Source organism: Molossus molossus, unplaced genomic scaffold, assembly GCF_014108415.1.
Source record: "Molossus molossus isolate mMolMol1 unplaced genomic scaffold, mMolMol1.p scaffold_m16_p_5, whole genome shotgun sequence".
NCBI classification, from domain to species: domain Eukaryota; kingdom Metazoa; phylum Chordata; class Mammalia; order Chiroptera; family Molossidae; genus Molossus; species Molossus molossus.
Window position 1 is genome coordinate 95,045,692 of NW_023425388.1, and position 24,099 is coordinate 95,069,790.

At 36.8% G+C, this 24,099-nt stretch overlaps 1 non-coding gene and 1 pseudogene across 1 annotated transcript; one reads left to right on the top strand and one right to left on the bottom strand.

The window, feature by feature from the left end:
- Positions 1–13,864: 13,864 nt before the first annotated feature.
- LOC118617011 lies at positions 13,865–14,599 on the bottom strand (annotated as a pseudogene).
- Positions 14,600–23,289: 8,690 nt separating this feature from the next.
- Positions 23,290–23,453, top strand: LOC118617909. The gene has a single exon (XR_004956871.1). It is a non-coding gene; the product is annotated as a U1 spliceosomal RNA (small nuclear RNA).
- Positions 23,454–24,099: the final 646 nt, after the last annotated feature.

Here is a 24,099-nt window from a genome sequence, read left to right on the forward strand (position 1 = left end):
TTTCTTCTACATGTTTCACATCATTTGAATGCTATTTGCTTTATTACAGTTTTCACTCACTTTTCTTTTCTTTTTTTTTTTTTATCCTCACCTGAGGATATTTTTCCATTTTTTGTACAGATAGAGTGGGAGGGAGAGAGAGGAAGGGAGAGAGAGAGAGAGAAACATCGACGTGAAGGGACACATCGAGTGGCTGCCACCCACACGAGCAACCAGGGCCGGGGACAAACTGCAACCGAAGTACGTGCCCTTAGCGGGAACCGAACCCGGATCTCTCCGGACCGCAGGCCGACGCTCTAACCGCTGAGCCAAACTGGCCAGGGCTTCACTCACTTTTCATTGTGGCAAATACTTTGTTGCTCCTCAACAAAGGTGTTCTTATTAATTATATGATGTTTTCCATTGACAGAACTAATATACACACACCCACACACATTTAAACTTAAATATTCTGCACCAGTAGTACTTAACAACAAAAAAACTTAAATGTCTTTGATAAAAACAATTATTTGGTGTCTTAAGAGTGTTATGGATAATAAAACACTCTTTACTATGCTAACAGAATCACAGAAGAATAGAAGAATTAAGTAGTTAAAGGCCTGAATTTTGTATATCTCAATTTTTAAGCTCCATTTTAATGGTTAATTATGTATAATATTAAGTACGTTATACTCTGGCTGAGCACCTTTATTTTTAAATGAATATTTTGAGTGGTAAAAAGACATATTACTTAAAATTAATTTGGGAATATCTGCTTTATTATTTGTGACAAGATAAACCTGGATACCAAACTTATTCCTCAAGCTAAAATAAATTCCATATACTTAAAGTTTTAAATATATATAAAACGCATAAAAGAACTAACATTAAAACTAATTTTATTTTGGTTGTTTATTTAACAGTTGGGAAAATCCTTTATAATCATAAAAGAACTCAAAAACCACATAGAGAAAGTGTAGTTAAAAACCTTGAAACACATAAGTTTTAAAAAACATTTTAAAAATTAAAAGATAAATAATAAATTGAATAAAATATATAGAAAACAATATAAAAGATAAATGGCTAATGTCCTTAATATATAAAAGCTCTTGTAATCAATAAAAGTTTTAAAACTCAATACAAATGAACCCAAGGTTAATAAAAGTTTAGAAGGAGATTTTAAAAATATATTTTAAAATATGCTTTTCTGATGTCTGAATATGAGTCATTTGTCAAAAAGCTTGCCCACTGAAAGCATCTGGAAATTGAAGATAAAATTATGATATAATTATAACTTTGTTCATAAGAAAGGAAAAAGGAGGGAAAAGAAAAGAGAACTGAAACAAAGTGGGGAATGGTATCGTGTTAGCCGATGCTACCATCACCCAGGGAACCCTGTATTCATCTAAGTATTCCACAGTATTAGTTTTAACTTCACAAGCATAGACGAATAGCTCAGAAATCTGTGAAAGTTCAAGAATTAGAAATGTGGCCAACCTTTGAAGAGTTTCCAAACAGTGAATGGCTGGATTACAAAGAAAATACACCAGCAGGGGAAGGGAGCAACCAAAGAACCTTGTATCTTTTTTTTTTTTTTTTTTTTTTTAATTGTTGGCGCTACTACAGATGTCCCTACTCCCCCGCCTTTGCCCACCTCCACCCAGCCCCTGCAGCCTCTTCCCTCTGGCCATCACCACAGTGTTGTCTGTGCCTGTGGGTTATGCATTTATGTTCTTTGGTGAATCTCTTCACCTTCTTTCATCCAGTCCCCACACCCTCCCCTCTGATATCTGAAGGTCTGTTCCACGGATCCATGCTTCTGTTTCTATTTTGTTTGTCTGTGTTTGTTGTTGTTCTTGTTCATTAAATTCTACATACAAGTGAGATCATACAGTTTTGTCCTTCTCTGACTAGCTTATTTCACTTAGCATAATAAGGAATCTTGTATCTTTTTGTTGGGAACTGAAGGTCGTGACTGTCAATTATATTCAAGATGGTGGGTAAATCCTTATAATAATTTACAGTGTGTGGAAATTCACAAGCTAAGAAATCAATGTAAATGGAATATTTGCTGGACAAAATGTAATTTACCACTACTTACTAAAAAAGTAATAAAAATATCTCCGCTACCACATGACATTAAGAAAATTAAATGAGTAAAAATGTGTCACCTTTCCTTATCCACCTTCTACATCATACATTTGAAAAATATCTAGGTCTCACCCTGGCTGGTTTGTCTCAGCAGTTAGAGCATCAGCCCAAGGACCAGGGAGACCCAGGTTCAATTTCTGCTAATGGCACTCACCTCAGTTGCAGTTCGTCCCTGGCCCTGGTTGAGGCTGTGCGGGTGTCAACCAGTATATGTGTCTCTCTCATGTCAATGTTTCTCTCTCTCTCTCTTCTTCCTTCTCTCCCTCCTGCTCTATCTGAAGGAAAATACAAAAATATCCTTGAGTGAGGATTAAAAAGAAAAAAAAGAAAAATATCTAGGTCCAGCCATTTTATAAGAAAGTATTTTAAAGTTTTTTCTTTTAAACAGCTATTAGTCTTATTCAAGCTGACATTAGGAGAAAAATGGAAAAATACCCAAATAATTATAACTTTGATAGCAAAACTAAATTAAGACACAGAAAAACTAGAGGTGAATTTCACTTAAAATATTAATGTAAAAATTTAAAAAATTACATTTTAAATAAAATATTAGCAAATCATCTCTAAATCAAAATAATTTGAAGAATATATGATTTTAAAGATTAGAAAAACTGTTAAATCTTTAAGAGAAAATGAGAATCATTATCTCAACAGATGAAGGTAAACTATTTCATAATATTCAACATTCTTCCTTTGTTTATAACATATATATATGTTATCCAAGTTGCTGAGGTAGGCTGAAAATGTCCCAAAGATAGCTAAGTGCTCATCTCTGAAACCAATGAATGTTACCTTATATGGCAAAAAGGATCTTTATATGGGGACAGGATCCTAGATTATCCAAGTGGGCCCTAGATGTAATCACAGGGTCTTTGTAGAGGAGATGCAGAGGGATGCTTTGCTGCAGAAGGGAAGGAGACATGATAATGGAAGCAAAGACTGGAGTGATGGGTTCTGAAGATGAACGGACCACCAACCCAGCCAAGGAATGGAAAAAAACTGATTCTTCCCTTAGGCTCTCCAAAAGGAAGCAGCATGCCATCAACTGGACTTGAGCTCAGTGAAACTGATTTTGGAACTCTGACCTCCAGAACTGTGAGGCAATGTGTTCATCTTCCTTTAAACCACTAAATTTATGTTAAACTTCTACTGTAGCAATAGGAAATTGATACAGTGATATGTGGTGCTTTGTGTAGGATGTCACGAGCATTTCAAATTATATAAGAAAAAATAGACCCATCAGTGAGTATTCTGAGACAACTGATGATCTAACCAGAAAGATGAACTTAGATTCCTACTTTATCTGTTTGCAGAAAAATACAGAAGATTTATTTTTATGAAAACTAAATATCTACAAACACATAAAACTTTTAGATGAATGTAAAACATAATAACTTTATGTACTGAGGTAAGAAAAAATAAAATTTATTCATTTATTTTTGCTACAGATGTTTCTCCTTTTCCCCCCATTGACACCCTCCTCACCACGCCTCCCCGCCCTGTCCCCAGCTTTGTTGTCCATGTCCATTGGTTATGCACACACGCTTATAAGTTCTGTGGTTTATCTCTTCCCTCCCACCCTCTTTTCTGGGGATTGTCAGTCTCTACCCTACTTCCACGTCTCTGGAACTACCCGGTTCTTCAGACTGTTATGTTCATTATATTCCATAAATAAGTGAGATCATATGATATTTGTCTTTTTCTGCTTGGCTTGTTTTGCTTAGGATAATACTTTTCAGGTCCCTCCATGTCATCTCAAAGGATAAGAGATCTTTCTTTCTTACAGCTGCATAGTACTCCATTGTGTATATGTACCACTGCTTTTTTATCCATTCATCTACTGACGGACATTTGGGCTGTTTCCAGATCTTAGTTATTGTAAATAGTGCTGCTATGAACATGGGGGAACATATATTCTTTCTGACTGGTGATTCAGGCTTCTTAGGGTATATTCCTAGAAATGGGATCACTGGGTCAAATGGCAATTGAATTTTAAGTTTTTTGAGGTAACACCATAGTGTTTTTCATAGTGGCTGCACCAGTCTGCATTCCCACCAGCAGTGCACTAGAGTCCCCTTTTCTCCACATGCTCGCCAACACTTGTTGTTTGATGATTTGTTGATGGCTGCCATTCTGACAGGTGTGAGGTGATACCTCATAGTTTTTTTAATTTGCATTTCATTGATGATTAGTGACATTGAGCATTTCTTAATATGTCTCTTGGCCATTTGTATGCCCTGTTTGGAAAGGTGTCTCTTTATGTCCTCCGCCCATTTTTTAATCGGGTTCTTTGTCTTCTTTTTGTTGAGTTGTATGAGCACTCTCTATATATTGGAAATTACACTTTATCTAATATATTATTGGCAATTATGCTCTCCCGTACAGTGGGTTGTCTTTCCATTTTGATAGTTGTTTCATTTGCTGGGCAGAAGCTTCTTAGTTTGAGGTAGTTCCATGTGTTCATTTTCTCCTTTTGTTCTGTTGCCTTAGGTGATGTATTAGTGAAAATTCTGCTGAATATGATGTCTGAAATTTTGTTGCCTACATTTTCTTCCAGGATTTTTATGAATTCACAAGTCACATTTAAGTCTTTTATCCATTTTGAGTTTATTCTTGTGTAGAGTGTAAGTTGATGGTCTAGTTTCATTTTTTTTTTTTTTTTGCATGTAGCTGTCCAATTTTCTCAACACTGTTTATTAAACAGGCTGTCTTTACTTCATTGTATGCTCTGGCCAACTTTGTTGAATATGAATTGAGCATAATGTTTTGGATCAATTTCTGGGTTCTCTGTTCTATTACATTGATCTATGTTCCTGTTCTTGTGCCAGTACCAGGCTGTTTTGATTACAGTAGCTTTGCAGTATAACCTGATATCTGATATTGTGATCTTTCCTACTTTGTCCTTCTTTTTCAAGATTGATATGGCTATTCGGGATCTTTTTTGGTTCCATATGGACTTTTGAAGTATTCGTTCTAGTTCTGTAAATTATGTCATTCATATTTTGATGGGGATTGAATTGAGTCTATAAATTGCTTTGGGTAGTATGGACATTTTAATGATGTTAATTCTTCCAATCCACGAAGGTATGTGCTTCCCTTTTTTTATACTTTCCTTTATTTCTTTTTTCAATATCCTCTAGTTTTCTGCAAATAGGTCCTTTACGTCTTTGGTTAAGGTTATTCCTAGGTATCTTAATTATTTTGCTGTAATGGTAAATGGCATATTTTTAGTTTCTCTTTCTGTGAGTTCATCATTGGTGTATAAAAATTCCATCGATATCTTGACATTAATTTGGCTACTTTGCCAAACTCATTTATTAAGTTAAGTAATTTTCTGATGGAGTTTTTGGGGGTTTCTACGTATAGTATCATGTCATCTGTGAATAATTACAGTTTCACTTCCTCCTTTCCAGTTTGGATCCCTTTTATTTTATTTTTTTCATGTCTGATTCCTGTGGCTAAGACTTTCAGTATTATGTTAAATAAGAGTGGCAGAAGTGGGCATCCTTGTCTTGTACCTGTTCTTAAGGGAAGTGGTTTTATTTTTTGTCCATTGAGTATGATGTTGGCTGTAGGATTTTCATTTATGGCCTTTATTATGCCAAGATATCATTCCTCTATTCCCAAATTGCTGAGCATTTTTATCAGAAATGGGTGAAACATTTTGTCAAATGCTTTTTTAGTATATATTGATATGACTATATTATTTTTATCTTTCATTTTGTTTATGTGGTGTAACACATTTATTGATTTGCAAATATTGTACCAGCATTGCATCCCTGGTCATGCACCACTTGGTCATGGAGAATAATTTTTTTATGCATTGCTGGATCTGATTTGCTAGTATTTTGTTCAGGTTTTTGGCATCTATGTTTATCAGGGATACTGGTCTGTAGTTTTCTTTTTTTGTAGTGTCTTTTTCTGGGTTTGGAATTAGAATTATGCTGGCCTCATAAAACCAGTTTGGAAGACTTCCTTCTTTTTGAATTTCCAGGAATACTTTGAGGAGAATGGGTGTTAGGTCTTCTTTGAATGCTCAGTAAAACTACCCTGTGAAGTCATCTGGTCCTGGGCTTTTGTTTGTTGGGAGAGTCTTGATTGCATCTTCAGTTGCTTTCATTGTTATTTCTCTGTTCAAGTTTTCTATCTCTTCCTGGTTCAGTTTTGGGAGACTATGTGTTTCTAGAAATTTGTCCAATTTGTTGACTTATAATTGTTCACAATATTTGTTAACAATCCTTTGTATTTCTATGGTGTCTGTTATTATTTCTTCCTTTCATTTCTGATTTTGTGTATTTGGGTTCTCTCTCTTTGTTTCTTGGTGAGTCTAGCTAAGGGTCCATCAATCTTGTTTATCTTTTCAAAAAACCAGCTCTTTGTTATATTGATCATTTGAATTGTTTATTTGGTCTCCATGTCATTTATTTCTGCTCTTATATTTACTATTTCCTATCTTCTACTTGCTCTGGGGTTTTCTTTTTGTTTGCTTTCTCGTTCCTTATGTTGTGACAATTTCCCTCTCAGAACTGCTTTTACTGCATCCCATAGATTTTTTGTGTTGTGTGTTCATTTTCATTGGTTTCCAGAAAGTTTTTAGTTTCTTCCTTGATCTCCATGGTAACCCATTTATTGTTCAATTACATGTTATTTAGCCTCCATTTTTCCAAATGTCTTTGCATGTTCTTGTTGCAATTGATTTCTAGTTGCATGCCATTGTGATCTGAAAAGATGCTTGATATGATTTCAATCTTCTTGAACTTGTAGAGACTTAGTTTGTGCCCTAATATGTGGTTTATCTTTGAGACTGTCCCATGTGCACTGGAGAAGAATGTAAATTCTGCAGTTCTGGAGTGTAATTCTCTGTAGATATCTATTAAATCCCTTTGATCTAGTGCTTCCTTTAGAGTCTCTGTTTCCTTGCTAATTTTTTGTCTAGAGGATCTATCTAGTGATGTCCCCTGCTATGATTGTATAGCTGCCAATTTTTCCTTTGAAGTCCTCCAGAAGATTTTTAATATATTTTGGTGCTTCTATATTGGGTGCATATATGTTTAACATTTTTATATGTTCCTGTTGGATAGATATTTTCAATATTATGTAGTGGCCTTCTTTGTCTCTAGTTATAGCCTTTATTTTGAAATCTAATTTATCATATATGAGTATTGCTACCGCAACTTTTATTTTGTCTTTCCATTTGCTTGGAAGATTTTTTTTTTTTTTTCATCTCTTTACTTTCAACTTATGTGAGTCATTTGTTGTGAGGTGGATCTCTTGTAAATAACATATATGTGAGTCATACTTTCTTATCTAGTCAGCTAATCTGTGTCTTTTGATCAAAGCATTCAAACCATTCACAATTAAGGTGATTACTGACATGTACTTATTTATTGCCAATTTTGTTTAGTGTGGTTATTTTTTTTTTTCCTATTCCTTCTACTAATCACAGCAATCCTTTTAACATTTCTTGGAGTGCTGGTTTGGTGCTAATATATTCCCTTAGATTTTTAGTTTCTGGGAATCTCTTTATTTGACATTCTATTTTGAATGATAGCCTTGCTAGATAGAGTAGTCTTGGGTTCAAATCCTTGTTTTTTTCCTCTTGATTATTTCATGCCACTCCCTTCTGACTGGTAGTGTTTCTGTTGAGAAGTTAGCTGAGAGCCTTATGGGGTTTTCTTTGTAGGTAACATGCTGCTTATCTCTTGCTGCCTTTAGGATTCTCTCTTTGTCTTTCATTTTTGGCATTTTAATTATTATGTGTCTTGGTGTTGGCCTGTTTGGGTTCTTCTTACTTGGGGCTCTCTGTGCTTTTTGAACTTGGATGCCTTCTTCCTTTCCCAAGTTAAAAAAATTTTATGTCAATTTTTCTTCAAATATTATCTCTAACCCTTGCTCATTTTCTTCTTCTTCTGGGACTCCTATAATGCAAATACTATTACATTTCCAGTTGTCCCACAATTCTCTTAAGCTATCTTCCTATATTTTAATTGTTTTTTCTTTTTGGTTTTCTGATTGATTGATTTTTTTCTACCCTGTCTTCTAATTCACTGATCTGGTCCTCAGCTTACTCTTTACTGCTGGTTAGTCCTTTCAATGTGTTCTTAATTTCTGCTATGTCATTCTTCATTTTTTCTTGGTGGTTTTCCATTTCCCATTGGTTCATTTTCAATGTATCTATATCTTTACTCATGGTGTTGAGGTGCTTACTCATGCTGTTGAGCTTCCTCAAGATCATGACTCAACAATTTGTTGGATAACCTGCTTAACTGAATTTCATTTATCTCATCTTTGGTAGAGTTCTCTTGTTCTTTCATTTGGGATTTGTTTCTTTGTTTCACCATTTGGGCTATCTCAATGTGTTTTGGAGCCTGCCAAATTTTTCCTGTGGATGTTGGTGTTCTGCTGTTTGTAACTCCCTCTACTAGGTTAGGATGAGCGTGGGAGGGCCCATGTTAGACCCCACTGTAAAGTCTTATTTTCCTGGGTAGATTTGTAAGTGCAGGAAATGTTCAGTTATCCTCTAGCTTTTTGCCTAGAAGCTGTCTCAGTTACTCAGGGATTTGGTATGTAGCCCTGATGTTCTGCATAAGAGGATTTCCAGAGTGTGTGATAGATGCTGGTTGTTAATGAGCCTCAATTTACATTTCTTTGACTCACTTGTAAGGGGCTGAATCTTTGAGGGAGGGGCTGCTACTTTTCCCCAAAGCTCTGGGAAGGAGCAAGCTGGCCACTGTCCTTTGTGGCCGCTACTCAGCAAAAATTCTGAGTGCCCTCCAAATCCCGGGTGTTTCCACAGAGTTTCAGTCCAGTCTGCCCTTCCTCTGCCAGAGCCCAAAGTGAGTGGCTGTAGCCAATTCAGTGCTCTGTTCCAGCTGTCTGTGCTGTGGTACAGGCTTGGGATTTTAACCTTGAGGATGCTGCTCACAGCTAAGAATACTGCTGTTTGTCAGCTCCTAGCCCGCCACCCTCTTCCACTGCCGCAATCCTACCAGTGTCCCTGGTTATATTGTTCTTTGCTGCTTCTTTTTTGTTGTTTTTTTCTGATGATTTGTCTTTATTTTAGTTATAATTCCCATTTGGTTCTGGGAGATCGTGTACCTTCCATTAACTCTGCTGCCATTTAAAATAAATAAAAGATTTTAAAATTAAAAAAGACTGTCAAGAAAAAATTATTACTTTTGCACCAAAAGTGATATCACCAATAAAGACTAATTTATTTATTTATTTAGAAACAGTGTGTTAGTATCCAGAATATATATGTATATTTACTATATGTGATATATGTATGATCGATAACAAAAAGAAAACAATTAGTAGGGAAAAACATAAACAGGCCCTGAAAAAATGGAGGGTACCCAAATGACCAATACAAAGTTGAAAGATTTTCAATCTTACTGTGATTCAGACAAATGTGTAATAGATTAATACTAACTTGTACAATTTCACTCTCATCAGTTTGGTCCAATTTGAATAAAAAGAGTTAGTAAAGGTTTGGAAAAGCAGAAATACTGGAGGGGTGTAAATTGATACAATCATCTTGAAGAATTTAATATTAGTATAATTTTAAATACATATATACACACTAAGGCTTTGTAATTTCTCTTATTTATGGAAATCGCATATACAAGTAAGAAAATCTTACATTTTGCAACAGCATGGATGAACCTGGAGAGCATTATGCTAAGTGAAATAAGCCAGTCAGAGAATGACAAGTACCATATGATTCCACTCACATATGGAATCTAATGAACTAAACAAAGTGGAGACAGACTGATGGATACTGAGAACAGACTGACAATTGTCAGAGGGGAGGGAGCCTGAGGCTGGGAAAAGGGTGAAGAGATTAAGCAAAGAAAAAAGGAAAGATTCCTGGACACAGACAACAGGATGATAATAGCCAGAGGGAAGGGGGTTGGGGGTATATGGGAGTGGGTAAAGAGTGGATAAATGTAGATGAAAGGAGACTTGACTTGGGGTGGTGAACACACAATAAAATATACAGATGATATACTATAAAACTGTATATCTGAAACCTGTGTAACTTTTTTTTACCAATGTCATCCCAATAAATGCAATAAAAATAAATTTAAAAAATATATAAATGGGTCCTGAGACCAAATTTCATCTTAGTAAACAATAAATGAGTTTTTCTTTCACTAACACACATTATTTGTATTTCAACAGCCACTAAACTCCCAGAGAAAGATTTTTTAAAGTGTTGTAAAAAATGTTCCAGGACCCTGGCTGGTTTGGCTCAGTAGTTAGAGCATTGGCCCATGGAACAGAGAGTCTCAGGTTCGGTTCCCGCTAAGGGCATGGACCTCGGTTGCAGTTTGTCCCCCGCCCCAGATGTGTCGTGTGGGTGGCAACCACTCGATGTGTCTCTCTTACATCAATGTTTCTCTCTTTCTGTCTCCTTCTCTCTCTTCAGCTCTATCTGAAGATAAATGCAAAAATGTCCTCAAGTGAAGATTGGGGAAAAAAAAAAAAAGTTCTGGGATTGAAGAACGGTTTAATTAGTATTTTTCCATATGGTTTGGTTAATTCTTCCATGGAATTATAATTCACCTACACAGTTTTATACAAAACATTATTTGAACTATATAAAATGTTTTAAATAACATTTTTAAAAAGTAAATAATAACCTAAATGAAAACAACCTAACTGCCCTTTAGTAAGGGAATAAATGAATCATTCTAATGAAAATAAATAATATAATACAAATATTTATATGAATCAATTAGATTAAAATGTATTTACATGACTGTCTCAAAAGCAAAATGTTGAGTCAAAAATTAATTTGCAAAAAATACAAAAGTATGATTTTATTTATATCAAGTTTTAGAATTTACCTAATAAAATTTTAGTATATTTGTATTTATGGTAAGAGGACAACAACATGGGTGATCTTACACATTCCTATTCATTTGATAGTTAGTTTTGGAGGTGCTCCAATGTGCCATCCTCATCCTATACTGGGAATTCAAAGTGAACCAAACAAGCATTAATTCTTTTCCTGATGGTAGTTTAAAACTAGTAAATAGGAAAGATGAAAAGATAACTGTAAAATATATAATATGGTAAAAAAAAAAAAATTCTTCAGAACAATGTTTACCTTTGGTGGGGAAAAGAAAAAAATATAGGGTAATAATTAAGATTCATGTAGAAAGACTATTTCCAAATAAAATAGAGATCTGAACAAATGACTAAATATTAAAATTATTTTAATCTCATCACTATGTACACGTTTGTATATGCTTTTTTGTATATTTAAAATGCTTTAGAGTTGTAAAATATGAAATCAAAAGTCATATTCAAATTCTTTATAACTTAATAAGTATTTTTTATATCTAGTGTTGAGAACTTGGAAGAGAAATGAACTGCTATGTTCTTTGTGGCTATCATTTAGTAGAAATTATGAAAAGGTACATACTTTTTGACTAAGCAATCCTTCCTCAAGAACCAATAAACTTCTGTAGATAAAGATGTTCATTTTACACTACCCATAATAGCAAAAGCTGGAAATAACCTAAAGAAAAAAGGATTATTTAAATAAATTATGGCTTAGCAATATAATAGCATATTATGTAGTTGTGGCATGAGATAGATCTCTAAGAATCACTGTGGAAGGTGCCTGTGATATATTGTTGAGTGAAAATAATTAAGTATCAGAACTATATTAATGATGTGAAGCAATATTTATTTTTTAAAAATCTGTGTATACCTAGAAAATGTCTAGAAGGACAAACACAAAATGGTTTATAGTGGCTATCTGTGTGACATAGAATTGAAGTGGGTTTTTTAATGTGAGTTGGTTTATGCTACTTTACAAGGTTGCCTTTTAACTACCAATATTATTTTAAAAATAATATTAGAATAAATGATCATTAAATGAATAACTTTTCTACATGGGAAACTGCTCATTATCCTTTAACTCCTTGCCTTTCTTATTCCTTATTGTACCCACTTACCAAAACTTCACCTTTATTTAAATACAAACCACCTGCTTATTCCACACCTACCCACAAAGCTGAACATGGCTATAGGGAGAAAGAGCCAACCATGTTGACTGATCTCACTGAGGAGATAGTGGCAGGTTAGACAGTGAGGACGGGACCATGGGAAGGAAAGGCTGAGACATGTAACCAAGTTTGCGAGGACTTGGAGCTCAACACACAGGCAGGCAACCCAGACTGAAGGTTTATTCGGGCTCTAGTGATCTCAAAATAAAACTCAAATCAACATAGAAAATTGTGCCTCCAAAACCCTAAACTCCTAGCCCCTATTTGTAGACATGCACATTAGAAGCTCCTGGAAGGAGCACAGGTCAATTACATAACAACAACAACAAAAAAAATCCAGAAAGGCTGGTTTTAAGCAAGGTAACGGAATTGCTGAATGAGTTCTTCTACAAAACTGTAGCCTATGTTTCTATTGCAGAAAGCCAAGTTACTTAGAAAGGATTATGGGAAACCAAGGTTTGATTTGAGGGAGAAACAAAAAGCAAGCATAAGGTTGCTCCAAGGGCATTTCCTCTTCTCTTCACTACAAGTCTGGGAGAAGTTGAATTTATCAAAATAAGGAAGCCACTAAGGCCCCTGTAGATGACCTAGGGTTGAACCTAGTCAGCAGGAAAGAAGCTTTAAAATGTATGGATGTTGCTGTGGCAGAATTTTTTGAAAGGACCAATCAGAAGCTAGCAAGACATGTATCTACCCCTAGACAACAGAGCCCACTGGCAACCCACTTGGGTCCCCTCCCCACTGTGGGAAGTCTGTCTACATTTCAAATAAACTTTCCTTTTGCTTACCTCTTGGACTGTGAACTCATTCTTTGATTTTTTGAGACCATGAAAATGGACCCCAAAACCATTGCTTGGTTTCATCACTTTAAGTTCATAATCATTAACATCAATTGAGCTCATTAGTGGTGTCAGTTAATCAAAATGCATTTCCCTAAATTCAGTTAAGACTTTGTGCTCCCAGAAAGCTACTCGTCCTTTTCTCTTCAGACTCTATCTCACCAGTCCTCATTCCCAGTTGATAACCTTATTTTCTATTTGATAGAGAAAACGGAGCAATCAGGAAGGAATTTCCACCAGCTGCAACCACTCTGTCTGCCCCAAGTTTCTTCCCTTCTGTTATTATGGCTGACTTACATTCTGAGATCACTTTTTCTCATATGCATTGCATTCTACTCTTTCTCATCCACACATGGACAATGCTTCAGCATTTCTAATGGTAATTCCTCCCATCATTAAAAAATAAAATCAAAATACAAACTTCATGGCACCATATCCCCTTGACAAGACCTCATTTTCCTGCTCTACTTGACAACAAACATTTCAGTGTTTAATTCCCTGACTTCTCTGTTTCCCTCAACTCATTTTCTCTTGAACTCATCACATCCAGCATTTCATCCCTTCACTTCTCTTAATATTGACCTTATCAAAGTCAATGACAAAGTGAACTCTCAGTTCTCATCTGACTTGGCTTGCCTTTTTAAAATAGTTGACCTAGAAATAAATCTTTTTATTGTAACTCATTTTTTGATACAGAAATAGTCATTTTTATCATTTTTTTTACAGTTTATGTCCAATATGATTTTGTATTTGTTTCAGTGTACAGCATAGTGGTTAGATAATCATATACTTTTCAAAATGTTCCCCCTGATATTTGTAGTACCCACCTGGCACCACACAGTTATTACATTATTATTGATTATGTTTCCTATGTTAGTTTTTGCAGCTGTGGCTGGCCCATTGGCCTTTGGCAGACTGGAACTTCCTGTACTTACAGTGCACATAGGGGTTGGTGTGGCTGTGAGCAATTCCCTGGGCCCTTGAAGAATTAAAGAGCAGGACCATGTCACAGGCATTGAGGGAGTCCAGAGCCAGCTGGTTGAATGTGAGGATCTTACCTCTGGCCTGAGTATGTGGCTCCAGGTGGGCAACTCATACAAAGTACACACACCTTCAATTTAGGCACCTCATGGACACACACAATACCTGTTATAGTCCCTACAACTACAGAAGTTTTCTCCTCCCTGCCAGAAAACTTCATCTTCCAGAAAAAGAACAGAGGTGGCTGGTTGGTGTGACTCATGAACACTCTTCAGCACAACTTGGTCGAAGGTGGAGTTATTTTGTTGGGCTTGAAATTTGTAAGGCTGGACCAACAGCCTGAGGTAGAGGTCCTGGCTCTTAAGCTCCTTGCTCTGAATCTTTCTGTCTTTATTGTAGCAGATGTTCACTCCCACTCCACCAGATCTGGAAAGGGTGACTTGGCCTATCTTGACATGCTCTTGACTGCTTCCAGATCATTCTCTTAGTTTCCTCCTACCTTACTATTTCCTCCCAGTATCCTTCTTGCTGTCCTTCTTCATTCTCTCTTCTTGCCAATTTAGAGAGCCTTAGAAATTAGTCCTTGTTCCTCTTTTCTCTCTTCACTCACTTCCTTGGTAATCGCATTCAGTCCCATTGACTTAAGACCCATTTCCGTGCTGACAATTCCAAGAAATGCATCCCTAGTTCAGACCTCTCTTCTGAACTCCATACAAAACACTGCAATTACCAATTTAGTATTTCCATTTAGAAGTCTCATAGTCTTCTCACACTTCCCCTTCCACCATCTCCTCCTGTCTTTATTATTGCAATAAATGGCAACTAGATCTTTTGAAGTAATTAAGCAAAAACCTTCTTGTCACATCCCCAGCCAGTTTATTGTCTCTACTTTCGAATATGCTCAAAAACTGGACATTTCACACTATCTCTACATGAACACTTCAGTTCATACCACTTTTATTATTTATCTAGATTACTGCAATAGCTTCTAATTTATCTTTCTGCTCCTCTTTTCTCCTCTACTGCATAGTTTCAACACAGTTCATAGTGTTCTTTCAAAATAAGTTAGATCATGTTATTTCTCTACCTCAAACCCTTCAATGGTTTCCCATCTCACTTACCATGGAAGCAAAAAATATTTTTTTTAAATTTTTTTAATCCTCACCCAAAGATATTTTTCAATATTTTGTTCAGATAGAGTGGGAGGGAGAGAAAGAGAGGGAAAAACATTGATGTGAAAGGGACACATCGAGTGGTCGCCACCCTTACAACCCAACCATGGCCGGGGACAAACTGCAACCAAGGTACGTGCCCTTCGCGGGAACTGAACCTGGGTTTCTCAGGACCGCAGGCTGATGCTCTAACCGCTGAGCCAAACTGGCCAGGGCAAAAGCAAAGATTCTTATAATGACCTAGGGAACCCTATATGATGTGTTTTCCATGTTATTACTTTTCTGACATCATTACCTACTATTCTCCCTCTCATTCATTTCACACCCTGCTATTTATCAAACACACTAGACAAATTCCCTTCTGAATGCCTTTGTATTTTCTTTTCCTTTTGCTTGGAATATTCTCCCAGTACACAGACATATAAATGCTTGTTTCCTTATCTAGTCTAGCACTTTGTTCAAATCCTACCTACTGATTGATAACTTCCTGGGAAACCCTATTTAACAATGTAAACCTGCCCTCACCCTGGCACTTCCTAGTCCTCCATTCTGCTTTCTTTTTTTTTTTTGAAAACACTAATCACCATCATAAATATTAGATTTATTTATTTGCATGTTTCTTTATTGAGTATATTCTTATAAAAATAACCTCTTAGAATATCAGGATTATCTTTTATTCTATGCTCATGATCTAGCATATACTTTGAAATAGTAGGTTTTCAATAAATATTTTTAAGGAATTTATGCATGATCTAGTTCTATAAGATCCAAGACAAATTTTTTGAAATACATTAAAGACAAACAATGTAGGTGATTTAGAAAACCAACCTAAAGAAAAATACAAACCCAGAGGAGAAAAAATGGTGGCAAAACAAATGGAAGCTACACAGACTGTCTTCCAGGACCAAACTAGAATTACAACTAAAATAAAGATAAATAATTGGGAAAAACCAACTGAAAAGCAGCTAGAGAGAACCTGTATAACCAGGGACGGAAAGAAGATGCCAAATCAAGCCTGGTAGAAACTGCTGCATGAGAGACAGGCTGGGAACCCACAGACATCAGCAGAGGGCTGTATTATCTGTAAGCGATTTCTGCTGAGAAAGTCGGAGTTTAAAAAGCACCAAATCAGCTACAGCCACACACTGTGCTCCAGCAGAGGGCAGGCAGACTGTACTGGAACTGTGTGGAGAGAGTCTGGGGCTCCTGGTGCAGGAGAGAGCTGGAGGGGAGGACACCAAGAGTTTTGTGCTGAATCACTCCCTCATAAGACAGTAGTCATCTTACTTAAAGAGCACCTTACCAGAGCCCCAGGGAGAAGCAACAACCTGTCTCTCAGGAATTAACACCACTAGGCCCGGCCAGAGAAATGCAAATTGAGGCTCATTAACAGCAAGCAAGTGCCTCACCCACTAGAAATCCTCTTACAACTGAGAGATTTTTTATTTAACTGAGGGCTACAAATCAAGGCTCATCAAGTAACTGAGACTAATAGCCTCCAGGAAAAAGCTAGAGAATAAATCTTTCCTTGGCTTGCGAATCCACCTAGGAAAGTAAGACTTGACAGTGGTGTTTAACATGGGTCCTCCCGCAATCATCCAGACCCAGTAGAGGGAGCCTCAACCAGCAGAACACTAATACCCACAGCAAAAATTTGGCAGGTTTCAAAACCCACTAGTACAGACAAAGTGGTGAAACAAAGAAACAAATCCCAAATAAAAGAACAAAAGAATTCTGCAAGAGAAGAGATAAAAAGAATAAAATTAAGCAATATATCAGAGGTAGAGTTCGGAATAATAATTATGAGGAAGCTCAACAGCATGAGGAAAGATATAGAAACACTGAAAACCAACCAAGTGGAAATGACAAATGACATAGCAGAAATAAAGAACACATTGGAAGGATTAACCAGCAGAGTATAGGAAGCTGAGGATCAGCACAGTGAATTAGAAGACAGGGTAGAAAAAATCATCCAATCAGAGAACCAAAAAAAAAAAAAACAAAACAAAACAAAACAATTAAAATACAGAAAGACAGCTTAAAAGAACTGTAGGACAATATAAAACATAATAACATCTGCATCATAGGAGTTACAGAAGAAGAAAATGAGCAAGGGTTAGAGAGTATATTTGAAGATATTGTGACAGAAAACTTCCTTAATTTTGTGAAGGAAAAGGGCATTCAAGTTCAAGAAGCACAGAGAGCCCCAAGTAAGAAGAACCAGAACAGGCCCACAGCAAGACACATAATAATTAAAATGCCAAAAATTAAAGACAAAGAAAGAATCTTGAAGGCAGCAAGAGATAAGCAACAGGTTACATACAAAGGAACCCCTATAAGGCTGTCAGCTGACTTATCAACAGAAACAATATAGGCCAGAAGGGAATGGCATGAAGTAATCAAGGTAATAAAAAACAAGAATCTGAACTCAACACTACTCTATCCAGCAAGGCTATCATTCAAAATGGAGGTGAAACAAAAAGCTTCCCAGACAAAAAAAAAAAAAAAAAAAAAAAGGCTAAGGGAATATATTAGCACCAAACCAGCACTCCAAGAAATGTTAAAAGGACTGCTGTAATAAGCACAAGAAAAAGGAAGAAAAACATAACCATAATAAACAAAAATGGCAATAAATAAGTACATATAAATAATAACCTTAAACATAAATGGATTAAATGCTCTGAACAAAAGACACAGTGTAGCTGAATAGATAAGAAAGCATGATGAAAAATTTGGGAATATAGCGATGGGTAAGAGCAGTGGGGAGGACCGGAGGGAGGGTGAGTGTGTGATTGTGAGCTAGTTTGTGAGAGAGTGTGAGTGGAGGCAAAGGTAGACAACCAAACCGGAGCAGTGCAGAGCCTCGAAGCAGAAGGTTCCTGTGCTATAGCCAGGTGCAGCTGGCTACAGTAGTAAGCAGTTCTTCATGGAGCTTCTCCCTGCACCGCAGGGAGGTCCCACCATTTTGGAAGATCCTGGGTCTTCCCAGGGAGGAGGCATGAGAGCAGCTAGGGACCAGCAACCTGAGCCCATCAGCGCACCTGGCATCATAGGACCAATGGATACTCTGTGTCAACACAGACCAGTGCACAAGTAGTGGAGCTTCCAAGGTGCTGGTCACAGAAGCCTTGGACAGCCTGGGCCCAGCACCATTCCCTATAGTAGAGGGCAATCAGAGTCAAGATGTACCCCCGGCAACAGAGGCTGGGGAGCAGACATCATCCCCAGGCAACAGAAGCACTAAGACCCATCCCCAAAAAACTACAGCAAAAGCTGAGCAGGAGTTGAGCCCCATGGGGCAGCAGCATCCCCCAGCCTCCAGCAGCAGGGCCTTGGGGCTCCACAGAGGCCTGTGCAGACAGGCAGCACACAAGAACAGTGAGAAGCCTGAGCCCTAGAGAGACTGGTGCTATGCAGGTACCAGACCACAGGAACTGCAGGGTACAGGGGCACCAGAGAGGCCTGTGCGACCCATCAGGGACTGTGCAATCTAGTTACACAAGGGTCCTGTGGGGTGCTTCAGCACCATAGAGGACTGTGCAACCCAGCAGCCCATAACATAGGCATAGAGCTGGGTCCCCAAAAGGACTGTGTGATCCAGTTACCCAAGGGACCTGCAGGGTGAAGGGGGCACAAGAAAAACCTGTGCAACCCAGCTGCTCACAAGATAGGCATAAAAGATATGAAAATGAAGGCTGAGTGAATAGAAGCTATGTAGATGATAGCCCAGGACCAAAAGAAAATCACAACTAAAATGAAGACAAATCCTCAGAAAAAAAGCAACAAAAAAGCAGCAGGACAGCACCATATAACCAGGGACACTGATAGGATCTGCAAAGGTGCAAGAGGGTGGCAGGCTAGGAGCCCAAGTACAGCAGCAGTCGTAGCTGTGAGCAGCATCCTTGGGGAATAAAGACCAAGCCCACTCCACAACACAGAGAGCCAGGACAGAGCACTAAAATAGCCACAGCCACTCACCTGGGTGCTATGGCAGAGAGAGGGCAGACTGGGCTGGAGCTCTGTGGGGAAACCCAGGATTTGGAGGGCACTGAGAGTTTTTGCTGAGTTGCAGTGTGCTCCTTCCCAGAGCTGTGGGTAAAAGCATAAGCCCCCACCCCTTGGAGATTCAGTCATTCTCGTGTGAGGCAAAGAAATGCAAACTGAGGCTCATTAACAATCATAGCAGGGGACTTCAATATCCTGATGACATCACTGGATAGATCTTCTAGACAAAAAATTAACAAGAAAACACAGACTCTAAATGAAGTTCTAGATCAAATGGATTTAATAGATATCTACACAGAATTACACCCTAAAACTGCAGAATTCACATTCTTCACAAGTGCACATGGGACATTCTCAAAGATAGACCACATGTTAGGGCACAAACTAAGTCTCTACAATTTCAAGGAGATTGAAATCATATCAAGCATCTTTTCAGATCACAATGGCATGCAACTAGAAATCAATTGCAACAAGAACATGCAAAGACATTTGAAAACATGGAGGCTAAATAGCATGTTAGTAAACAATGAAGGGGTTACCATGGAGATCAAGGAAGAAATTAAAAACTTCCTGAAAAACAGTGAAAATGAACACACAACAACACAAAATCTGTGGGATGCAGCAAAAGTAGTTCTGAGAGGAAAGTTCATAGCACTACAGGCCTGCCTCAAGAAACAAGAAAAATTTCTAATAGACTATCTAACCTCACAACTTAATGAACTAGAAAGCAAACAAAAACAAAACCCCAGAGCAAGTAGAAGGAAGGAAATAGTAAAGATCAGAGCATAAATAAATGACATGGAGACCAAAAAAACAACTCAAAGGATCAATGAAATGAAGAGCTGGTTCTTGGAAAAAATAAACAAGAGTGATGGACCCTTAGCAAGACTCACCAGGAAACAAAGACAGAGAACCCAAATACACAAAATCAGGAATAAAAGAGGAGAAATAAAAACTGACACCACAGAAATACAAAGAATAGTTAACAAATATTATGAACAATTATACTGCAACAAATTTGACAATCTAAGCAAAATGGACAAATTTCCCCAAAACTGAACTGGGAGAAAATAGAAAATTTGAACAAACAAATAACAACAAAAGAAAATGAAGATGTAATTTCATCTTCAAGATTCTCCCAGCAAACAAGCCCAGGCCCAGACGGCTACACGGAGGAATTTTACTGAACATTTAAAAAAGAACTAATACCCATTCTCCTCAAACTATTTCAAAAAATTCAATAATAAGGAAGACTTCTAAACTCATTTTATGAGGCCAGCATAATTCCAAAATGAGAAAAAGACACTAAAAAAAAAAAAGAAAACTACAGACCAATATCCCTGATGAACATAGATGCCACAATCCTGAACAAAATTCTATCAAATCAAATCCAGCAATACATCAAAAAAATTATTCACCATGACCAAGTGGGATTCATTCCAGGGATGCAATGCTGGTACATTATTTGCAAATCAATAAGTGTGATATACCACCTAAACAAAATGAAAGGTAAAAATCATATGATCATATCAATAGATGCTGAAAAAGCATTCAACAATATCCAGCACCCGTTTCTGATAAAAACGCTCAGCAATCCGGGAATAGAGGGATCGTATCTTGACATAATAAAGGCCATATATGAAAGACCTACAGCCAACATCATACTGAATGGGCAAAAATTAAAAACATTTCCCTTAAAAACAGGAATAAGACAAGGATGCCCACTTTCGCCACTCTTATTTAACATAGTGCTGGAAGTCTTAGCCACAGCTATCAGACAGAAAGAAAACATAGAAGGGATCCAAATTGGAAAAAAGGAAGTGAAACTATCATTATTCTCAGATGAAAAGATACTATATGTAGAAAACCCCAAAGACTCTATCAAACATTTACTAGACTTAACAAATGAATTTGGCAAATTAGCAGGATACAAAATTAATGTCAAGAAATCGATGGCATTCTTATGCACAAATGATGAACTCACAGAAAGAGAAACTAAAGAAACAATCCCATTTACCATCACAGCAAAAAAATTAAGATATCTAGGAATAAACTTAATGAAAGAAGTAAAGGATCTATTCATAGAAAAATGGTCATTAAAAAAAGAAATAGAGGAATATATGAAAAAATGGAAGCACATACCTTGTTCATGGATTAGAAGAATTAACATTATTAAAATGTCCATATTACCCAAAGCAATCTATAGATTCAATGCAATCCCCATCAAAATACCAATGACATACTTCACAGAACTAGAACAAATATTTCAAAAGTTCATATAAAACCAAAAAAGACCCTGAATAGCCACAGCAATTTTAAAAAAGAAGAACAAAGTTGGAGGGATCACATTACCAGATTTCAGGTTATACTACAGAGCCACTGTAATCAAAACAGCCTGGTACTGGCACAAGACAGGCATATAGACCAGTGGAACAGAACAGAGAACCCAGAAATGGACCCAAGGCAATATGCTCAATTAATATTTGACAAAGGTGGCAAGAGCATACAGTGGAGTAAAGACAGCCTCTTTAATAAATAGTGTTGAAAAAATTGGATAGCTACATGCAAATAAATGAAATTAGACCATCAACATACACTATAAACAAGAATAAACTTAAAATGGATAAAAGACTTAAATGTGACTCATGAATCTATAAAAATTCTATAAGAAAGTGTAGGCAACAAAATGTCAGACATCATAAGCAGCCGAATTTTCACTGATACATCCCCTAAGGCAACAGAAACAAAGAAGAAAGTTAACACATGGAACTACATCAAACTCAAAAGCTTCTGCACAGCAAAAGATACAATCATCAAAGTGGAAAGGCAACCCACTGTATGGGAGAGCATAATTGCGAATTATATATCAGATAAAAGGTTAATTTTCAATATATATAGAGTGCTTACACAACTCAACAAAAGGAAGACAAAGAACCCAATTAAAAAATAGGCAGAGGAACTACATACACACCTCTCCAAATAGGACATACAAATGGCTAAGAGACATATGAAGAAATGCTCAACATGACTAATCATCAGAGAGATGCAATTTAAAACAACAATGAGGTATCACCTCACACCTGTCAGAATGGCTGCATCAACAAATCATCAAACAAGTGTTGGCGAGGGTGTGGAGAAAAAGGACTCTAGTACACTGCTGGTGGGAATGCAGACCGGTGCAGCCACTATGAAAAACATTATGGTGTTACCTCAAACAATTAAAAATTGAATAGCCATTTGACCCAATGATTCCACTTCTAGGAATATACCCTAAGAAGCCTGAAACACTAATCAGAAAGAATATATGTACCCCCATGTTCATAGCAGCCCTATTTGCAATAGCTCAGATCTGAAAAAAGCCCAAATGTCCATCAGTAGATGAATGGATCAAAAAGCTGTGCTACATATACACAATGGAGTACTATGCAGCTGTAAGAAAGAAAGATCTCTTATCTTTTGAGACGACATGGAGGGACCTCGAAAGTATTATCCTAAGTGAAACAAGACAAACAGAGAAAGACACGTATTCCTATGATCTCACTTATTTGTGGAGTATATATATAATGGACATAACAGTCTGAGGAATGGGATAGTCCCAGAGATGTGGAAGTGTGGTACAGACTGACAATCCCCAGAAGAGTGGGTGGGAGGGAAGAGATAAACCACAGACTTATATGCATGTATGCATGAAAAATGGACCTGGACACAAAGCTGGGGACAGGGCCGGGAGTGAGGGGGAGGGGGGAATCAGTGTGTGGAAAAGAAGAAACATCTGTAACAAAAATAAATTAATTAAAAAAAAAAGAAAGCATGACTCATATATATATTGTTTACAAGACACCTACCTCAAATAAAAGACTCACATAGTGAAGTGATGAAAAAAAAAATGTTCCAAGCAGAAGAAAAAAAAAACAAGTGGGGTACAGAATGCCAAACCTCAGAAGAGGCAGGGAGAGGGGAGGGAAGAGATAAAACAAAGAACTTATATGCATATATGCATAACCGATGGACTTAGACAACGATGCTGGAGGTGGGGGTGGGGGGTAACTGGGAGGAGGGTTTCAATGGGGACAAAAGGAGAAACATCTCTAACAAAAATAAATTAATAAAAAATAAATAAAAATAAAAATATACACCCCCATACTTACCTGGCAGGGGAGATACCATGATCACAAAGGTGGATTTCCCAGGGAGAGGCTTATCCATTGCACTCTGGTTGTGCTGACCCCTGTAATTTCCTCAGATGTGGGAAACTCGACTGCACAATTTGTGGTAGTATGGGACTGCGTTCGCACTCTCCCCTAAAAAAATACACTCCTCCCTGAAAAAAAATATACACCCATTTGCTGATGAAATGCAATAAAATAATCTTAATTATAAAAAGTTTTAGTTACCTATTAAAATCAATCATTTAAATCCAAAGCATAATTTTCTCAATCAACGACAGACTAATTTTATCATTAAGACAATATATTTTGCTAAGGACTTCATATTTACTTTTAGGTCATTATGTAACAATAGTTGCAACATGCATTTACATAACTTATAAAACCAAGTATAAATATTTTAATATTATCTATTTTAATCTAATTTTATCATTGGCATGAAAAGAAAAATTTGTAGAAACACTGATGAAAATTTATTACCTATGCAGTAAATATTTCCATCAACCTTTGACTTCAATACTATAACAAAAAAAAAAATAAACTTTTTTTTGTCCTTATTGATCTAAAAGATCAATGCTCTTATAGAAAAATAGAGTGGTACCTTGGTAAAAAATTTTTGTATAACTCTGCAGGCCAGAGCCTCTTATCAGAAAGTCATGAAGGAAATTATTAGGTGGTATACATATAAAAATTTAGTATTAAAGTAATCTATTTAACTGAGTTTAACCCATGATTTCATAAACTTATTCAGCATCCAACCCTTTTTTCATAAAACATGAACATA